The following is a 19378-nucleotide window of genomic DNA, read 5'->3' on the forward strand; positions in this document are numbered from 1 at the left end:
ACTCCACTGAATATTTGGTCCCAAAAGTGGATCTCAAATGGCTCTCTGGGTATTCTATGCTGAATTTGAAAACTGCGCTCAAGAGTCAATTTTTTTACTTTAGTCACTTTGTATGTTTTGTCATTTAGACGCTCTTCAGCAAAGAGTTGAGAAAAGGTGCAAGTACCTTGAAATAATAACGTATGCAGATTGTACTGTTTATTAGAGTAAAATATATTGTATGAATGATTCACATTGAAACACACTGAATTCTTTAGAACACACATACTAAAGCATAAAAAAAACTTGTCCACTGAACTCTTTTGAATGTTAACAGTGCATCATGGGGATAATCTCAGAATAACTTTGCTCTTGTCGATTTCTGGCATGTTCTCAAATGTATACAATAAAATTCAAACATAACAGATGGTTATTTTCTTTCATGTTGTATGAAGATTAATTTTTCTTGACTGGTTTAACAACTTGCTTCCAATAATAATAATAATAATAATAATAACAATGATCATTATCATCATATTGCAATTGTATTTCAATAAATAAAATTAATAATAATAAATTATATTATTAGTATTATTGTTATTATTCTTATTATTATTATTATTATTTATTATTATTATTATTATTAGTATAAGTTGATCTTGATCTCGTATGATTTGTTTCAATCTTTAATATTGATTATAGTTTACATAATTTACATTATTACTTTTAGTCAGCAACTCATTCACCAGGAATAGCAAAGTACTGGTAACAAACAATAATACAAATGGTGGTAATTCCAAATAGTTTAATTATTAGTCAGGAAACACAGCATATTTGTTTTTTGTACTGAAATAATGTTTTAAAGGATTACTTATATGTATCTGGAATAATGTATAAGGTTATCATTTGAAAAAGAAAACAATGAGCATTTGTAATAATTGTAATTATTCACTATTGGACACAAGCATGACTGTAGTTATTTCAAATTCTACAATGTATCTTCAACCAAATATAGAAAATATGTTTAAATGTACTGATATATATATACTGATGTTATTAATACCTCTCTCTCTCATCAGGGGAATTCCCATCATTTTTAAAAACTGCCATTGTAAAGCCTCTGCTGAAGAAACCAACACTCGACCATACTTATTTAAAGAACTACCACCCAGTTTCTAATCTCCCATTCATATCAAAAATCTTAGAATAGGTTGTTCTATCCCAGCTTGTATCTCATCTGAATTCAAACAGTCTTTTTAGCAAGTACAATCTGCATATCGCCATTGCCACAGTATTTAAACTACTCTTCTAAAAGTAGTTAATGACATTATCTCTGCTTTGGATAGCGGAAAAATTACAGTCCTCACCCTCCTTGATTTGTCTGCAGCATTTGACACAATAGACCATGATATATTACTTCACCATCTCCAGCATGTATTTGGCATTCATGATACAGCCTTACTGTGGTTCAAGTCCTACTTAGTCAACAGGACACAAATTGTGTCTGCAAATGGAATACACTCCGGCCCAGTTGATCTATGTTGTGGTGTTCCACAGGCGTCTGTTCTAGGACCCGTTCTCTTCATTCTATACACTCAGCCACTCTCAAGTGTCATAGGTCATCATCCAGTTTCTCACCATTGTACGCTGATGACACCCAAATATACCAATCTAGGCACCCAACTGAAGTTGATTCTACCATCCAAGATGTAGAGAGGTGCATTTCTGAGGTGAAATCATGGATGACATGTAACAAGCTGCAGATGAATGATAATAAAACTGAGGCCATTCCGATCACAACACAAAGACTTTCTCATTCACATCCTTTACCTCAAAAATAAATATCAGCAACACCAGCATTAAATTCACAAAATCAGTATGAAACCTAGGTGTTACTATGGACAGTCCTCTCACATTGCACCAACATGTCATGAACAAATGCATGGCTGCATATCTTGAGTTGAGGCGCATCAGCTCTATTCGCAGATATGTTTCAGTTGATGCCACTAAAACACTTGTGTGTTCATTAGTACTTTCAAGACTGGACTATTGTAACTCAATTTTGTCTGGTACATCTCAATATTTACTCCTGAAACTTCAAAAAGTTCAAAACACAGCTGCTCGGATCATACTTAGAGTACCACGATCAGAGCACACCTCCCTGCTGCTCTGTACCCTACACTGCCTATCCATTCGATCCAGAATCAAACACAAAATGTGTTCTCTGTGCTACATTTCACTGTCGGACTCTAGTCCAACATACCTATCCGACCTCACCCATGTCTACACACCAGCAAGATACTTATACTCATCTTCTGACAATCGTATACTCATTATTCCCACTATGAAAACAAAGTCATATGGACAGCGTTCTTGTCCATACCAGGACCCAGCAACGTGGAATGAATTGGAATGAACTTAGTCACAAAGACAGTGATCCAATGCAAAAGTGCTCTCAAAACTAACTTTTTTCGACTGCAAGAACAAACTTAAAGACCTAATAATGATTCCTACCTTAAATATTCTCAGCAAATTTTTAATATTTTATAATTTCATGGTGTTTCCTTTAGTAATCATATTATTATATATGTTTTTTATCTTATAGGTGTTAACTTCTAAAGATTAGGCGCTATACAAAGTCCTCATTATTATTATTATTATTATTATTTTTATTATTATTATTAATTATATATATATATATATATATATATATATATATATATATATATATATATATATATATATATATATATATATATATATATATATATATATATATATATATATATATATATATATATATATATATATATATATATATATATATATATATATATGTGTGTGTGTGTGTGTGTGTATAAACAAATGAATGGGCCAGTAATGTTCCCTCTCTCTTCCTCGCAAACATTCACTTTCTCCACACCACCACCTCTGATCACATATACTAATATTTTACATTCTGATTTATCCTAATATTCATATAAATACACTCTTATTTAAAATCTGAAGTATTGATTTATCAATGTATTTATCACATATGTTATTATATCTGAAGAACTTCACACATTCGAATATACTGACTATTTATGTTGTCCCACAGAAGAACAAGAAGTTCAGTATGGTACTTCAGTGAGTATAAATCAAATTTCAGACATGATCAAAACTTTCATTGGAAGTACTGATACGGCATACATTTGCACTTAACAAATGAAAACACCTCCATACAATATCACAGAACCCTTTGTGCACACTAAACTTCACACCAATGAACATTCTATTCATAGGATGACATGCCTCCAACACTGGCATTATACATTTAAATACACCAGTATAAAACTCACAGAAAACCAAATCCACGTTAAAGACAAAATCAGACTCAACTCCAGAGTCAACCAGACTTGTACGAAATACAGCAGATACATTAAGTCTACAAGTATGACAGCTATATTGAAAACAGAAGCCAATACAATGGACTATTAGGACATTGAGATTCAAAACACAAAACTTAAAATCACAAAATTAGAAGAAGAAAAAAATGTTCTAAACTCCACAGTTGAATTAAATAGCACCAGGAATGAACACTATAAACTGAAAATGAAAAAATTATATTGAAATATGAATTTCCCCATAGTCCATTCCTATTCAGCCCATTAGTGTAGTTACATCTAATTATTAGGCTTGATATACTGATATGACACCTGTTGAATCTTTGTTGTGCTTGTTTATATTGTAACACTGCTGTGTGGTTTATTTTTACAGGTAATTGTGAATTAGTAATGATGTACAAGTGTACTGAATTTCTACAAACACTAAATAGACATTACTGGCAACTGAGTACCCTAAATATGATATATAAACATATCTTCGTCAACAATATTTCATCTTGTGTTAAACATAAGGCAAAGATAGGGAAACATATTTAATATTTGACTAAGAATTTGTTTTACACCTTCGCTAGGGTTTCCATTCAACTTCAGACAACACTGATAGACAAAACAAAATACTAGTATGACCAATTGATTTAATGCATGCAGTTCTTTCATCATTATGCACCTGCAATTGATTTCTGTGAAAGAGAGGAAAACAATATTGTTTAGTATGTCTTGTTAAGTATTGTAATTATTTTAAAACTAATTTATTACATATTTTAAGAAATGTGAAATATATCACAGCAGAGGAATTGGTTTTAAAATATAGCTGGAAAATATACATATAACATAGGCCAAAATTAGACATCAAAGAAGGTGCTGGCAATATGATCTGTTAACACATTGAAGACCATGAAGTCATGAGGCTGATTCTTTTCATGGTCATTATGACTGATGATGTTGTATCTGTCTACACTCAAATTGTGTAGACGAGGTTACCTGACAAGACCTCATAGATGAAGACCTGAGCCTAAAGTGCAAGCAAGGAAACCTTCTCTTTAAAATACCAACTGTCTATCCAATTAAAACTCAGGTTCTGCAATAGCCTTGTTGTAATGCCCCACACAGCTTTCTGCTGTAACTGTAGTACATTTATGTTTGAATCGTTATGCAGGAATCATTCTAAAACTATTCATATGAAATTATTCACCTGTTGATAATATTTAGGTTGATCAATTGATCTGAATGGTGGTTTTAAATTAAGTTATATTTTTTTTCTATAATCTGTGATAATGTCATGTTTTTGTTTTTCTTTTAAATAGGAAAAAGGTCATATTCCCATGCAGTTTAATATGTTATTGCATTGGTTTTTCACACACGTAAATATTCCATATTATTAATGACAAAATGACAAAATAAAATATAGAAACATTTCAGACCTGTACATTCAAAGAAGGTAATTAATCTAGTAAGTATAAATAATCTGCTACATTTTCCTTTGGTGATTGAATCTTGATGAAAGTGCCATCAACTCATCCAATTTCATTTGGTGATTTTGTTTAGAAAATTAAAATAATTACATACACAGTGAAGTTGTACTTTCTTCTGGTATGATATGTGTGTGTATGTCTGTGTGTATGAATAGATAATCTTTTTTAATAGCTATCATAATTCAGTATGAATGAGACCATTACGAGAAAATGTGAAAGTAATTGGGATGGAAATACAGTTAGTATTGTAATATTAAAAGTAAATGGGTAAATATTTGGAAATAGTTATTAATATTCAAACAAATGAAAGCTATACGTGAGAAATTTTTGTGATAGCTGTTTGCAAATATAAGGAATAAAAGTTTTTAAATTTCCTTCTATATGGGAATATAAAATTAATTAGCTTTTTTTCTAATTTTTCTAAAATATTTTTTTTTCAAATTGTGTGATGTGAAATGTAAAATGAGGAATTAAATATTACATATTATATGTCTGAGTTTATACAAAATATGCAATTTCAAACATTTATAATATATATGTAAATATACAAATCTTCACTGAGAATTTTTATTGTTGTTACTATTAATCATGCCTTAAAATTGTTTTCTGTAGTCTGAGTTTACCCATTTGTAAGTTATTTTTGAAGAATGCACCAGGAAACATTGTGCACCAGTCTGTACAATAAAAGCAGCTACTTAGCTCAAGTAGTTTCAAATGAAAAATCGTTGCTGAAATGTGTTTGCACAACAGTATAAATTATAAAGATTTCTTTTCAAAATTTACATTTTGGAAATTAAAATAACAAATGACTGATGCATTAATAATGTTCACTTTATATCAAATTACATTGCAACATAAATTTCTCCTTGTACACGATTACTAACAGTAACTTCAATGACAATGGCAGAGCACATTGTTCATAACACGTTGTTAATATCTAATTTGTGTTGCCAGACAATAACAATGAGTATATATACAGTATTTTTAGTGTGTAAGTAAAGAAAAAGAATACATACCTGCTAATTTGGAAAATACTTCTTTTATTTCTACTGCTTTCTGTCCGTGTGGAAAAATCACAAATTGATCCCTCATGTCGATAATGGCGGTTTGACTACTGCTTGAACATTGTAATAAGGATGTCTAAAAGGTGTGGGAGGGCTTTGATTATTTTTGTGGGTCTTTGTAGTTTGGATATTAGTATATTTAATTGCTGACATCATCATGCATTTTGATATTTTAATTTTAATTTTTTATGAAACTGAATATAAAGATGGCTGAATCATAAGATTTTTAGGTTAGATAGATCACAGAACACTTGTATGTGACTTGTTACAGTCAACCTAGAGACATAGATCACATACATAAATTTTGTATTTGACTTGTATGGTCAACTTTGAGACATAGACAATGGAAGACTTGTATGTGATTTATGTTGTAAACCTAGAGACAGAGACCTTAGAACACTTGCATGTGATGTATATTGTAAACCTAGAGACACAGACTAAATATTTGTATTTGACTTGTATGGTCAACGTTGAGACAGACACCTTAGACCACTTGTATGTGATTTGTGGTGTAAACCTTGAGACATAGATTATAGAACACTTGCGTGCAACTCGTACAGTCAACATTGATTTAAACTCAGTTGGAAGTGATTCTTTTTGTTTCAACAAACGATTTTTCAGCTCCCAGAATTTGACCTTTGCAAGCATTTGTTTTACTAAAATTGCAAATTCCGAAACTTCACATATGCAGAAATAAGGAATAGAAAATATCACTTCATGGTCTACATCACAAGAACAAAGTTCATGTTGACTGTGATGTTCTCTTTTGCTTCCAATTAATTAGGCCAGTTTGTGCTTCACTTGACTGGTATCAAACAGTCAACAGGTCAAGTGAATTTTTAATTTTAACTGACAATGCATCATCATCATCTTTCCCAATCAAAATAATGAAGTTCAGGAACACCGAGTTTTTCTTTCTGAAAGTCCTGATTAGTTTTTTGTATCTGAGGTTGCCTGTAATTATGAATATCATTATGCAATTTTGACTTATTCATTTAAAATTTTGTTTTGAACAGTCCAATAAGACAATCAGTCTGAAGGATGTGGGGCTGCTGATACAAGATTTACTTGGTGACTACTATGTTCCACATTACATCTCAGATAACAGATATGCCTTGATTAATGCCGAGAAGTATCTGAATGAAGCCAAATGTTGTAAGGGTAAGAAATGGGTGAAGAAGAGTCTGGCTTTGTCAGCTGAGGCTTTTACAGACTCTATACTTTTATCAGAGTCAAGATAGTACTTGGGAGTGATATTAAATTGGCTTGCACATTTTCTTAGTAATTTATATCTACTGTGGTCGGAGTAGGGTGAATGCACTGTTTATGTGTGGGTGATATCTTAATCTATTTCAGAGTTATATCTATGAAATCTCGATTGTGAAAATTCCACAAACATTGAAGCTTTTTCTCAAAAGTATTGAATTTTCGATTGTGAAAATTCCACTAACATTGACACTTTTTCTCAAAAGTATTGAATTTATGTGGGCATAATAACACAAAAAGCTAGGATTGGGCCAAGAAATATGAATAATGTGTGATGTTATCCAAGAAAAGTAGAAACTAGGTTTTTCTCCAGTGCATGTTTCTATTGTAGAACACTATTTTAGTTGGTTGATGATAGTAGCTGATGAATGACAAATTTAATCGAAGTACCAGTTACGTTTCTTTAATAACATGAATATGTATCATCACATTAGGCGGAATATGATTAGACATTTTGTTGAAGAAATTGTACCCTTAGTTCAACCAACTTTAACATTTCATTGGGTACTATCATCCTTCAGAGAACTGAAATGGCTGTCCACAGTGGCTTAAATAATGCATCCTTATACTTGGACTTGTATGATAGAAATAAGCATCTGAGTTAGTATAAAACTAATAATAAAAGCCGTTAGTCTCAAAGCTGTACAACATTGTCAGTATAGACTGCTAACAATGTGACATTCTTGAAAATTTGGCTTCCGGTCTCCTATATTTTTGGCCCACCATTATACAATTTTCCAGTTGATCTTAATTTATGCCATTTTGTGTTATTGGAGAATTTGAATGATCAAAGTTGACATTAATGATTGCATTGCCAGTGCATCAAAACATGATCTTCAAGGGTATGTTGACTTACAACTCTTTCTTTTAATTTAAATGAACAATCAATACTAGATTTGTTTTTGGATATTCTTAATTCCAGTTGTACTCTTATGTCACAGTAATGTTCAAGACATTCACCGCCGCTTCAAAACTTAAGGATGGATATATTGATGATTGACTGTATAGTGAAAATACATCCTAATTTTAACATGTCATTAGCTAATTTAAAAAGGAAAATAGAGAATATAGATTTTAATGTTTTGTGTTTTCATATTTGTATTTTAATATTAAAGACCTGTTGCAAAAGAATACAGTATAACATTTACTATTGTCTGACTTTCATTTTTAGAGACGCTTCTGCTATGACCTTATAGGTTTCCACTTTTCCCATTTGCCCCACCCCATTTCTAAACTTTATTGGGAGGGTGGGACAGTGCCCAATTGTCCAAATCATTTGATGCAGTCATTTTATTTTCTGTATTGCTGCATTCCATCTGTGCACCTCTATGTCTGCATGTCCATCCCATGTCCATCCACACATCACTATGTATGCATGTCCCTCTGTCCATCCATACACCATTATGTCTGCATGTCTTTCTGTCCATCCATGTCCAACTATGTCTGCATGTTGCTTTGTTCATCCATACACCACTATGTCTGTATATCCCTCTGCCCATCTATACACAACTTTTTATGTCACTCCGCCCATCTAATCCCAATTCATTTTAGCATGATAGAATACACAACTTTCAAACTTGGAGCCATGAAATAACAATTACATGTTAACTATACACTTTAGAGCTACTCAGATCAAAATTCATCAAAAGATGTATCCCAGGCCAAAAAGATTGCTTCAAGTAGATGCTTTAGATGAAATGCAGTAGGGAACATCAGATCTATTCTGCATATGGTACAGTGGAGGGGATATATTTATATAGCATCTTCTCTCTGTTCCTCTGGTTTATTAATTTATTATGTGATATACATAAATTTACAACTTAAAAGTTTCGGGAGGTGGGGAAAATGCTGATAAATACTCGGGGGCTTCTCTGTTCAAAGGTTGAATTGTTTGAGTACAAATATACACTCTTAAGAGGTTGATCAGTCTTGATTGGGCTTGACTCCAAAAGACCATTTATAATGGTTAAGTCAGATTGAAACTTGGTTCAGATGCATTTATACAGCAGTTTCCTTTGCAAGTATGTCAAAAATGAAACACTGTCATATGATGAGCATACGTTCTGTTTTGATGGGACTTTTATGAAGTTGGCAGTAGATGTCCTCAAAACACTTTTTCTTGCACTTTTCTATCAGATGACAAATAAGAAATCTATTACCCCAAAAATGACGAAAAAGTTACATGTGTCTGGACAGTATTAATATTTTATTAAGTCATACTTTGCAGTTGGATTACTTATCTGTGTGCATTAAAGTCCAGACTCAATTGATGTGAGTGAAATTTTGATCTCGAGCTCATGGATGCAAAAGGTGTTTTCATACTGCACTACTCAACCATTTAATAATAGTTAATAAAACTTGTAGAAAATTGTAAAGTGAGTATATTTTTTTATTTTAAAGAGCAAATGGCCAAGAAAAAAGACCCCGACTTTGATGACCCTGCACAGGAATTGTTCATTTGGTCAGTGCTTACAACCCGACAAGAGATGGCAAAATTGTTTTGGCTGCATGGAAAGGTAATATTTGTCTCACCGACACAGAAATAAATAAAATAATTGTAGTCTGATTATCCCTTGCTGAAGTTTGTAACAACACTCGAGTTTTGCTCTTTTCTTCATTTGGTTGATATTTTTATATCACCCCCTGAATACCAACTAGATTTAAATATGAATGCTAATGTGCAGCCTCCATCATAAGTTATTACTGTTTTATCTTTTTCATCATGTAATATTGCGCTAATTGACACCATTGTAATTATTATTAATCTAGGCTGTACTGAGGAAACAAATGATGCCGCATTCTACATTCTGTATATGGACTGAAAACATGTAGTTATATTAGGTTTTTTAGTTATACAGAAGAGGAAATCTTTTCTGAGTAGAGAAATAAGAATGAATTTGGCTTACAAAATTGAACTTGTTCATTCAGAGCAATAGAAATAACGATACATACAAAAGGGAACTTTTGTCCTAATAATAATGTTCCACTCAAAATAGATCAGTCAACTTTATAAGCCCACTCCTTGAATGCAGAATGAATGTCTGCATAATTTTGTTATATTGATCTTTACAGGATGCTATAGCAGGAGCACTGGTGGCAAATGCATTATTACATTCCATGTCACATCGAACTGATGACACAGAGTTGCTTGCACAAATCAATTCAAATACCAGGTGAGATCAAACACATTAGCTTATTTTACTGGTTTATTTTGAGCTAAAGAATTGTTTTGTGTCTCTTGTGAATTGTCTGATTCATATGTCTCTAACGTCTACATATTTGTCATCTTCTCCAAACCTTTTGAGAAAAACTTGAATCAAAATTTTGTAGGATTCTTTCTTTGAACAAGTGTCTGGTGACTTTCCCAGCAAGTATTACACTCCAATAGCAACAAAAATTTTAATTTATTTTTAATAGGTCCTGGAAAACCATCACATGAGTCTTTATCACTGTTTGTAAAACTTTTTCTTGTGACATTTTTCACCAGATTTTTGAAAGTTATTATTATTTGCTTACCCAATGACCTTTTGGCTTCCACAGCAGCCAGGTAGCAAAATGTATTTGTTTATATTTCTTCTCCTAACCCACTGGGCATGCTATCAAAAAACGTTAACATATTATGTCTTTGGAAAATCCCACAGTAAAGTTTGACATGATTTTATAAAAATGCCCTTTAGGAATTTTCTATTCAAGATTTTGTTGTGGTTACTTTACAGCAGCTGAATGATTTCCTTAGCAACAGGTACAAAAAGAATATTTGACATCTGAAAAATACTACTACATCAATTTTCATCAAACATTCTTTGAATATGAATATTCATTAGGATGTCTTCTAACAAAGTTATGCTTTGATGGCTTGCCTTTGTTTTACATAATAATTGTGGGGAAGCCATTATTTGTAACATTATATCAAAACTATATGAATATATCTGAAGACTTGTTCTGCTAAGTTATACTTTTTGAAGATTCCCAGAAAATGTTGGTTTCCAAGGCACATGGAAGAAAAATGTTGTTTTTTTTTTTTCTACTTTGATATCTCATTCCAAAACACCTGACCAGCTTTCTGCACACTGTGTTGGAATATATTTTTATCTTCTACCAAAATTATGTTGGATTATTTGTGTGTCTTCTATTTTTGCATATTCCATATTTAGTTTCCATATTTACCAGTTGGAAACATATTTTTGACATCCCATGTATATCTTCTTGCTAGATGTAATTAAACATTGACAGTGTTTTGTTGGTGGTTTTCCTGTCAACCATGAGACTTCCATAGCAAACAGATTAAAAAAAAAAACACAACATTTCTTCCAATATTTACTGACACATTTGAATAACAATTAGTACCATTATTTCATATTACCAAATGGCCAGTTGTATCAAAGATGGTAGAATGTTTCTTATGATTCGCTAAAATTATATTTTTTGTTGGCCTTGGCAACCTTTTACATTTTGTAACAACCGGCAACAAACAAATTTTATTTCCTTCTCTGATACTTTTTGGTCAAATTTGAATACAACTTTGTAGGAATATTTCATGAGATGTTTTACTAGTGTGTTAGTAAGGTTTAAAATTTAGAGACTTCACTAGGATCTGTTTAGCTTCCTAAGTGAGCAGGTATAGGTGAATAAATATTTTTAGCAAAAATTATCTGACCAGGTGGTATCATATTCACAATTTAGACTAACATATATACTAGGGTATAAGCCAAATAATGTAAGAAAAAATAAAGACTTGGAAGAAGGAGGGTCGGCTTATTCATGGGCCAATGTCTAAACTTGACAGTTTTTAAGTATTCCTGTTGACTTCTGTAATGGCTGTAAATCTTGGGACATGAATAAATAATAATTTCCGTATTCTAAGGCATATGCATGTAAAAAATATCATTTTCAGTGACCCGATACTTATTAAACTGCTATAAAGTACTATGATTATTTTGTTATTTATTTTTTTTTTGCATGTGCATATTTTCTGACTTCTCTAACGCGAAATTAAATAAAGGTAAACAAAGGCTTAGTAATTCGCGGACCGGTTGAGTTTACCTGGGAGACCAGGCTGATCTATGATGTACAGTACTTAAAGAGTGCAAAGAGTTCATAGCGTCACTTAAATTGTTATTTATTCCCAAGCATATTAAATTTATATTTTGCTTTATTCATTGTTTTGACCAAATTGCAATCTTCCAGATAACATTTCAGCTAGTCCTTAATTGCTGTTTCATTTACGCTGCATCACATTCTCAAGAGTTACTCATTTCAATGATATAAGCAGTCGTACAACCTGAGATAATATTTATGAAAAGGTATGCACGTTTAATTGTACAAGGCACATTACCATCATCACGTACATGTTCACAAAGATTGGTAATAATAAAGGCAAAAATTCTCATTATAGATCAACTAAGATCAACATAAATCAATTTTAGTTTTGTGTTTTGGCTGAACAACATCATAACTTTCCACACAATGGAAAGCTTGATGTTTCGGCATCTCCTTTGTTGATAGTCAGTGAATTTGTGTTTCATTTTCTGACAGCAATACAGGCCAGTTAATCATTAAAACCCCGAAACTGGCTTGTGTTAAGAGGGAATTTTGACCAGCAGCTGTACCAGTATACTGATGTGTAATTCTCTATTATTTATTATTCCATAACATTAGCATGATTACCATTGTTTTGTAAAACGGGGTGTAAGGCATACCTGTCAACTTTTCAATAGCCAAATAGGGAGACGGAGTAAAAAAAGAGATTGGGACCTAAAATCAGGAAATTTATCATGGCGTTTTTAAAGCTTTGTTTTCACTAACTATTGATTGATTTTCCTGGTCCAGTTGCAGCATTCTTAGTGATCATTCTTGGGATTGAAATTACTTGTCAACAATTTTATTGTTTTGGTTTATTTGTTGTTCTGGTCTATTTTTATCTTTGTATTGTTCTAGGGTAAAGCCAAAATCATTAATTTATGTGAATAATGTTCAAACTTAACATTCTATTTAGTGAAGAAGCAAATTCTTTCTAGTAAAGTAATTATTTCGTCACAACAATAATTCATATGTGATACAACAGAACATGTAGGACTTTTCTTTCTTAGGAAAAATAAAATCGAAGACAGAATGTAATAATCAGGAGTTCTCAGCAAAAATTGTAAGATATTATGAAATTGGTAGGTAATTGTAGAGCGATCCCAAAATCGGGAGTTTCTTTTTTCCCTCTCAGCGTTAAAGTTGACAGGTATGATATGTAAAGTCGCTTATATCAAAGCAAATTACAACTCAGCTTTTATGGTATTATTATAATTTTCTAAGCTTTATTTATGAAACTTCAATATTGTAATTTGGAAATATAATTAAAGTTTAGCACAGTGCTGCCCATAATTTGACTCCAAGGTATGTACTTCAATCAACGTCCTATTACCTGGGCAACAGTCTGCAAAAGTTCCAGGTGAGTTATATTTCTAGATTGAAGACTTGAAGCCCCCTGGTTTGCTAATGTATTATCATAGTCAATATTGTCTCATCTCAAAATTTTACCAACTTGGATATGGAATTCAAAACATTTGTGAGCAGGACCTGTCTTCCTCAAGAACATGCCTCGAAAATCATTTTGATTGTACTTCTTATTCTTGCAAGGGATCAGAATTTCTTCCTCTGTTGGGTCTTGTCAGTGCAGCAGCAGATGCCGTCATCTTGGACCACCTATTGCTGAGTCCATTACAAATGATTTTCTTGGACATATGACAACAAAACCTTTGCCCACTGGATCAAGCAAACCCAAATTTGGGATACATGAGGGCACATATTGGCAAATGGGAGAATCTTACTTGACTTTTGTCAAGCATTCTCTTGCAGATTCAATCTCAATTTCAGGATGTTAGTGGCATGTGGCCCGTTCAGGTGTGTTCTTTGGTGGTTTTTCCTTGGATTTTGCTGGGTTCTTCCTCCACCAGATATACTGACCACTATATGTAGACTATCATTTGCTGATAAATGGCATTAAAACTGTAAAAACAATAAGAACAACACTATTGATGGCACATGTAGTGTTCAAGCAGACTAAATATACTGCTAGAATCAGCTAATTAACGCCAAATGGCATATTTAGGTAAATCTGTGCCAGATGTTGTCAAGCATTTGTGGATCTGTTTGTGGCAAGCTGGAATGCAAAGCTAACCTCCTTTTTCTCTTTAATCCAGAAGCCAAAGGCATATGCACTCAATGTCTACATGAGGATGTTTACTCTCTATAGCTTCTTATCTCCATGGTCTTGTACAAAGTGAGAGAATCAGAGTGCTGAAGCAACTGGTATGCTAATGTGAGTGTTTCATCTGAACCCAGTTGTTGAATCTGCATGCCTGGCTGATATGACACAGGTCTTTAGGGGAAATAAAATCTTGTTACAATTGATGGACAGAATTGCTGAGACAACAAAACCAAAGGAATTTCAAATCATAGTAAGGCAGTTGAGTTTTTTTTTCTCCATTGAAAATATACATGGGTATGTGAGAAAGCTTCTTGTGGATCAGTGATTCTTTTTGGGGTTTTCCACGGTTCTTCCTTCGCTATTTATAATGGCTGCCATGTACAGTGTGACCCCGCTGTAACACTGTAGTTAGTTGGGACCCATAGAATCCGACCGTGTTATGAACCAAACCGTGTTATAGCAGCCAAGTCAGTTAGCTGAAGAAAATATACACCAACTCAAACCCCCCCCCCAAAAAAACCAGAAAATTGGTTGTGGGGGTGGGTAATAAAGGCGGGCGGTAAAATACGTTCTTCGTCGGCATAGTTGCCATCTTGAATTGATGCATATTAAATGAGAAATACACCTGTAGTGAAAACAGAAGACATAATATAATAGTTTACTTTATTTAGAGAACCATGAATCCTGTTTATATTATATATAAATGTCTAATGTATAGCATGAATAGAGTATCAACACCGTGTACTCACCTGCGAACCTCACCATATACATTGAATCCACAATACAAGTGATTCCATCGCAAATATGCACACACACACAGCTTTAAAATATTCAATGATTTTTTAACAGGTCATATTAGTCTGAGTTCAGTGGAAAAACACAGCACCATCACGTAACGAATGACGAAACACATTTACTTTAAAGTACGTTCCAAGTCAGTAAAAGTTAATTTGCGTTTTAAGCCGCCGTTGGTAGCGTTCGTAAGCATAAACTTTCTCCTTAAAAAAAGAAACTTTCACAGCACAGTTAACGTGTTCCAGTCACATTGGGAAATGCAAAAATCAATCAGATTCCATCACTTTTATTTAAGTTCGGTACTGACTTCCTTTGAAGAAAAGTACTTTACTGTTATTGAAAGATTGTAGTCGGCTTTCTTTGATGAAGGGTGCATGCGCTATTGAAGTCACTACCAAAGGACAGCTTTGGAGAACCATGCCCTTTTCTTATTCTGGCGGCATCATCAAATAATTGTATTGCATGATTGAGACTGGTATTGTTTTGTCATTTGTTGAACACGTTTTCATAACAGTCGTTGCTTCAAAGGTAATCTGTTTCCTTTGAAATTTCAGCAATCTATTTTATTTGGGTACACTTTTAAAAAGGAATTGGCTATCGTTTAGACTATTCTAGCCACTGTCCCTCCATGCCTACTGAATAAACCAATAAGTAAGATGTATTGTTTTTTTCTCCATTTGTGGTAGCAGCGTCCTGCTGCCTTCCACGCATGCGTCTGAAAATTAACAAAGGGTCAACAGATGATAGAGATGCAGGTGTTGTGATGACAGGGATTATTACAGAAAACGTGAGCGTTTTGAACAACTTAATTTTAAGGGAAACTAAGAGGAATTTTACTTACAATCCACATACAAATGTCAGTCTTTGTAAATATATTAATTACTAGCGATCGGCCGAAAATCCGATGAAAGATATATTACGAAACAATGCCTCGCCCGGTTGATCTCCATTACCAGAAATGTCAACAACAAAAAAGCAGATATTTCACAACATATAGAACTCACGCTAGATTTCAGGATAAGCGGATTATGATATAACAATGCACTGTTTAGATGGTTTGTTAGTATGGACAAAGAATTTGTTTATGTAACAATATATAAATTTCAGTGCATTTTAGAGCCAGTTTGCGGCTTCCTTTCATGGGGCCTCTGAATTTCTGCACTCCAAGCTAATGGTTGTATATAAAAGTTTAAACAGCCAACAATGTCTCCAACAAATAAAAAGGCCACATGGTATGTTTTGCAGCAGGAAAAATAATCCAAGTTTGAGACATTTGCGAAGACCTACGCGATCCCAGAATAAACTTTTTATGCGTGTTTTCTTCTTTTTACTTTTAAGAAGAAAGAAAAAAAAATACTTTTTCGTGTACGAGAAAAATACTTTTTCATGTACGACAAAAATACATATAAAATTTCAGGAGTCGAGCCACGATCGTCTTGTATTATTCATACGTGATCTCTTCCTAAAAATGATAAGCAACGCTTTACGTTTTTTTTTCTCGTAATACTTACGATTTTTTTGTGCACAAGAAAAATACAGGTATATTAAATTTCGGGAGCCACGCTACGACTGCGTTATATCTGATTTCGCGTTATAACAGAGCGCGCTATTGCGGGGTCACACTGTATAGCCTAAATGGCGTTAAACTCTATATCAACAACAATCGTATGGTTGTACTTGTCCTTGGATTACCTAACTATATCTCTTTCCTAGCCATTCTATTTCAACCAAAACGATAAACACCTTGTTGAGCAATCCAAACTCACACGTGACTACAACAGTGTGACCCCGCTATAGTACGCTCTGTTATAACATGAGTTCGGATATAACATGGGCATGGTGTGATCTCAAAATTTCATATACATGTAATTTACTTGTGCACCAAAAAAATCTTTCTTAAAAGTAAAAATAAATGTAAAAAGTTTATTATCATTTTTGGGAAGAGATCATGTATGAATAAAACAAGACAATCATAGTGTTGCTTCTGAACATTTATATGTGTATTTCTTGTACACAAAAAAAAGGTTTTTTCTTCTTAAAAGTACGAAAAATAATGTGTAAAAAGTTTATTCAGCAATCATGCAGGGCTTCGCCAATGTCGTAAATCACCTTTTATTTCCCTTATTGGTGGCAAAATATATCATCTGGTGATTTTTTATTTTTTGGGTTACCTTGGTGGCCGTTTAAACTTGTATGTACAGCCATTGGTTTGGAGTGGAGAAATTCAGAGGCCCCATGAAAGTAAGCTGCAGACTTGATATAAAATGCACTGAAATGTATCTATTATCACATAAACAGATTTTTTGTCCATATTGATAAATGTCTTAACAGTGCATTGTTATATCATAATCCGCTTATGTTGACATCTAACATGAATACTGTATGTTGTGAGATATCCTCTTCTTTTCACTCACATTTTCTGTAGCAGTCTATATCATCAGACCAGAACACCTGCATCCCTATAGACAGTTGACCCATTTTTAAATTTCTGATGCATGATAATAATAATAATAATGAGGACTTTGTAGCGCGCCTAATCTTTAGAAGCTCTAAGTGCTTTGCAACATTAGACAACACCTATGATATAAAAATATATATAACGATAGATAACAAAAACAAACACCATGAAATTAGAAAGCATAAGCAACATGCTGAGAATTTTAATGGTTGGAAACATTATTAGGTCTTTAAGTTTGTTCTTGCAGTCGAAATAAGTAAGTTTTGAGAGCACTCTTGCATGGGATCACTATGTCTTTGTGTCTACGTTCAGCGGGCAAATCATTCTGCGTTGCTGGGCCCTGGTATGCAAAAGAACGCTGTCCATATGACTTTGTTTTCATAGTGGGAATAATGAGTATACGATTGTCAGAAGAGGAGCGTAATTATCTTGCTGGTGTGTACACATGGGTGAGGTCGGATAGATATGTTGGACTAGAGTTCGACAGTGAAACGTAGCACAGAGAACAAATTTTGTGTTTGATTCTGGGTCGAATGGATAGCCAGTGTAGGGTACAGAGCAGCGGGGAGGTGTGCTCTGATCGTGGTACTCTAAGTATGATCCGAGCAGCTGTGTTTTGAACTTTTTGAAGTTTCTGGAGTAGATATTGAGATGAACTGGTCAAAATTGAGTTACTATAGTCCAGTCTTGAAAGTACTAATGAACACACAAGTGTTTTAGTGGTATCAACTGAAAGATATTTGCGAACTGAGCTGATGCATCTCAGCTCAAGATATGCAGCTTTGCATATGTTTATGACATGTTGGTACAATGTGAGAGTACTATCCAGAGTAACACCTAGGTTTCTTACTGATTGTGTGAATTTAATGTTGATGTTGCTGATATTTATTGTTTGAGGTAAATTATATGAATAAGAAAGTCTTTGTGTTGTGATCAGAAAGGCCTCAGTTTTATCATCATTCATCTGCAGCTTGTTACATGTCAAACACGACTGCACATCAGAAATGTACGTCTCTACACCTTGGGTGGTAGCATCAACTTCAGTTGGGTGGCTAAATTTTATATTTGGGTGTTATCAGCAAGCAATTGGTGAGACACTGGATGATGATCTATGACACTTGAGAGCGGCTGAGTGTATAGAATGAAGAAAACAGGTCCAAGAAAAGATTCCTGTGGAACACGACAACATAGATCAACTGGGCTGGAGTGTATTCCATTTGCAGACACAATTTGTGTCATGTTGACCAAGTAGGACTTGAACCACAGTAGGGTTCCATGCATTGAAGGCAGTAGCACTTTACTGCCACAAATGTAAAATACAACAAAACAAACCAAAAAAATCAAAGATCTTACTTGTATATTCAGTAAGCAGGGAGGAACAGTAACTACAGTCAAACAAGTGATGCCAGGTTGCTTTTTTAAAAATGTACCCAGACAAAGTAGTTTCCTGAAATTTTAGAGAAAGCAGATTACCTTTGAAGCACAGTTTATTATGAAAACATACTAAGCAAAGGGAAAGAAAATCAGTATCAATATACAATACAGTTATTTGGTGTTCCCACCACAATCAGAAATGGGCATTTGTTTTGGTACTAAAAAGCTGTCATTTAGCAGTAACTTCAATAACACATGCACCATTCAGTAAAGAAAGCTATGATCTTGAATAAAAACAAAGAACCTTTCTTCAAAGGAAGTCAGTACCAAACTTAAATAAAGGCAATGGAATCTGATGGATTGTTTCATTTTTTAACGTGACTGGA

The 19378-nt window shown here is 33.4% G+C and overlaps 1 pseudogene across 1 annotated transcript in view; it reads left to right on the forward strand.

Moving 5' to 3' along the window:
- Positions 1–19378, forward strand: part of LOC149791816 (transient receptor potential cation channel subfamily M member-like 2) — a 167240-nt pseudogene that overhangs the window by 54629 nt on the left and 93233 nt on the right. The window contains exons 13-15 of the transcript XR_016423306.1: positions 6918–7062; positions 9568–9683; positions 10240–10340. The product of XR_016423306.1 is annotated as a transient receptor potential cation channel subfamily M member-like 2 (transcript). The remainder of the gene's footprint in view (positions 1–6917; positions 7063–9567; positions 9684–10239; positions 10341–19378) is intronic.

Source organism: Sinohyriopsis cumingii, chromosome 9 (genome assembly GCF_028554795.1).
Source record: "Sinohyriopsis cumingii isolate HCF-2022 chromosome 9, ASM2855479v2, whole genome shotgun sequence".
In the NCBI taxonomy this organism is placed as follows: domain Eukaryota; kingdom Metazoa; phylum Mollusca; class Bivalvia; order Unionida; family Unionidae; genus Sinohyriopsis; species Sinohyriopsis cumingii.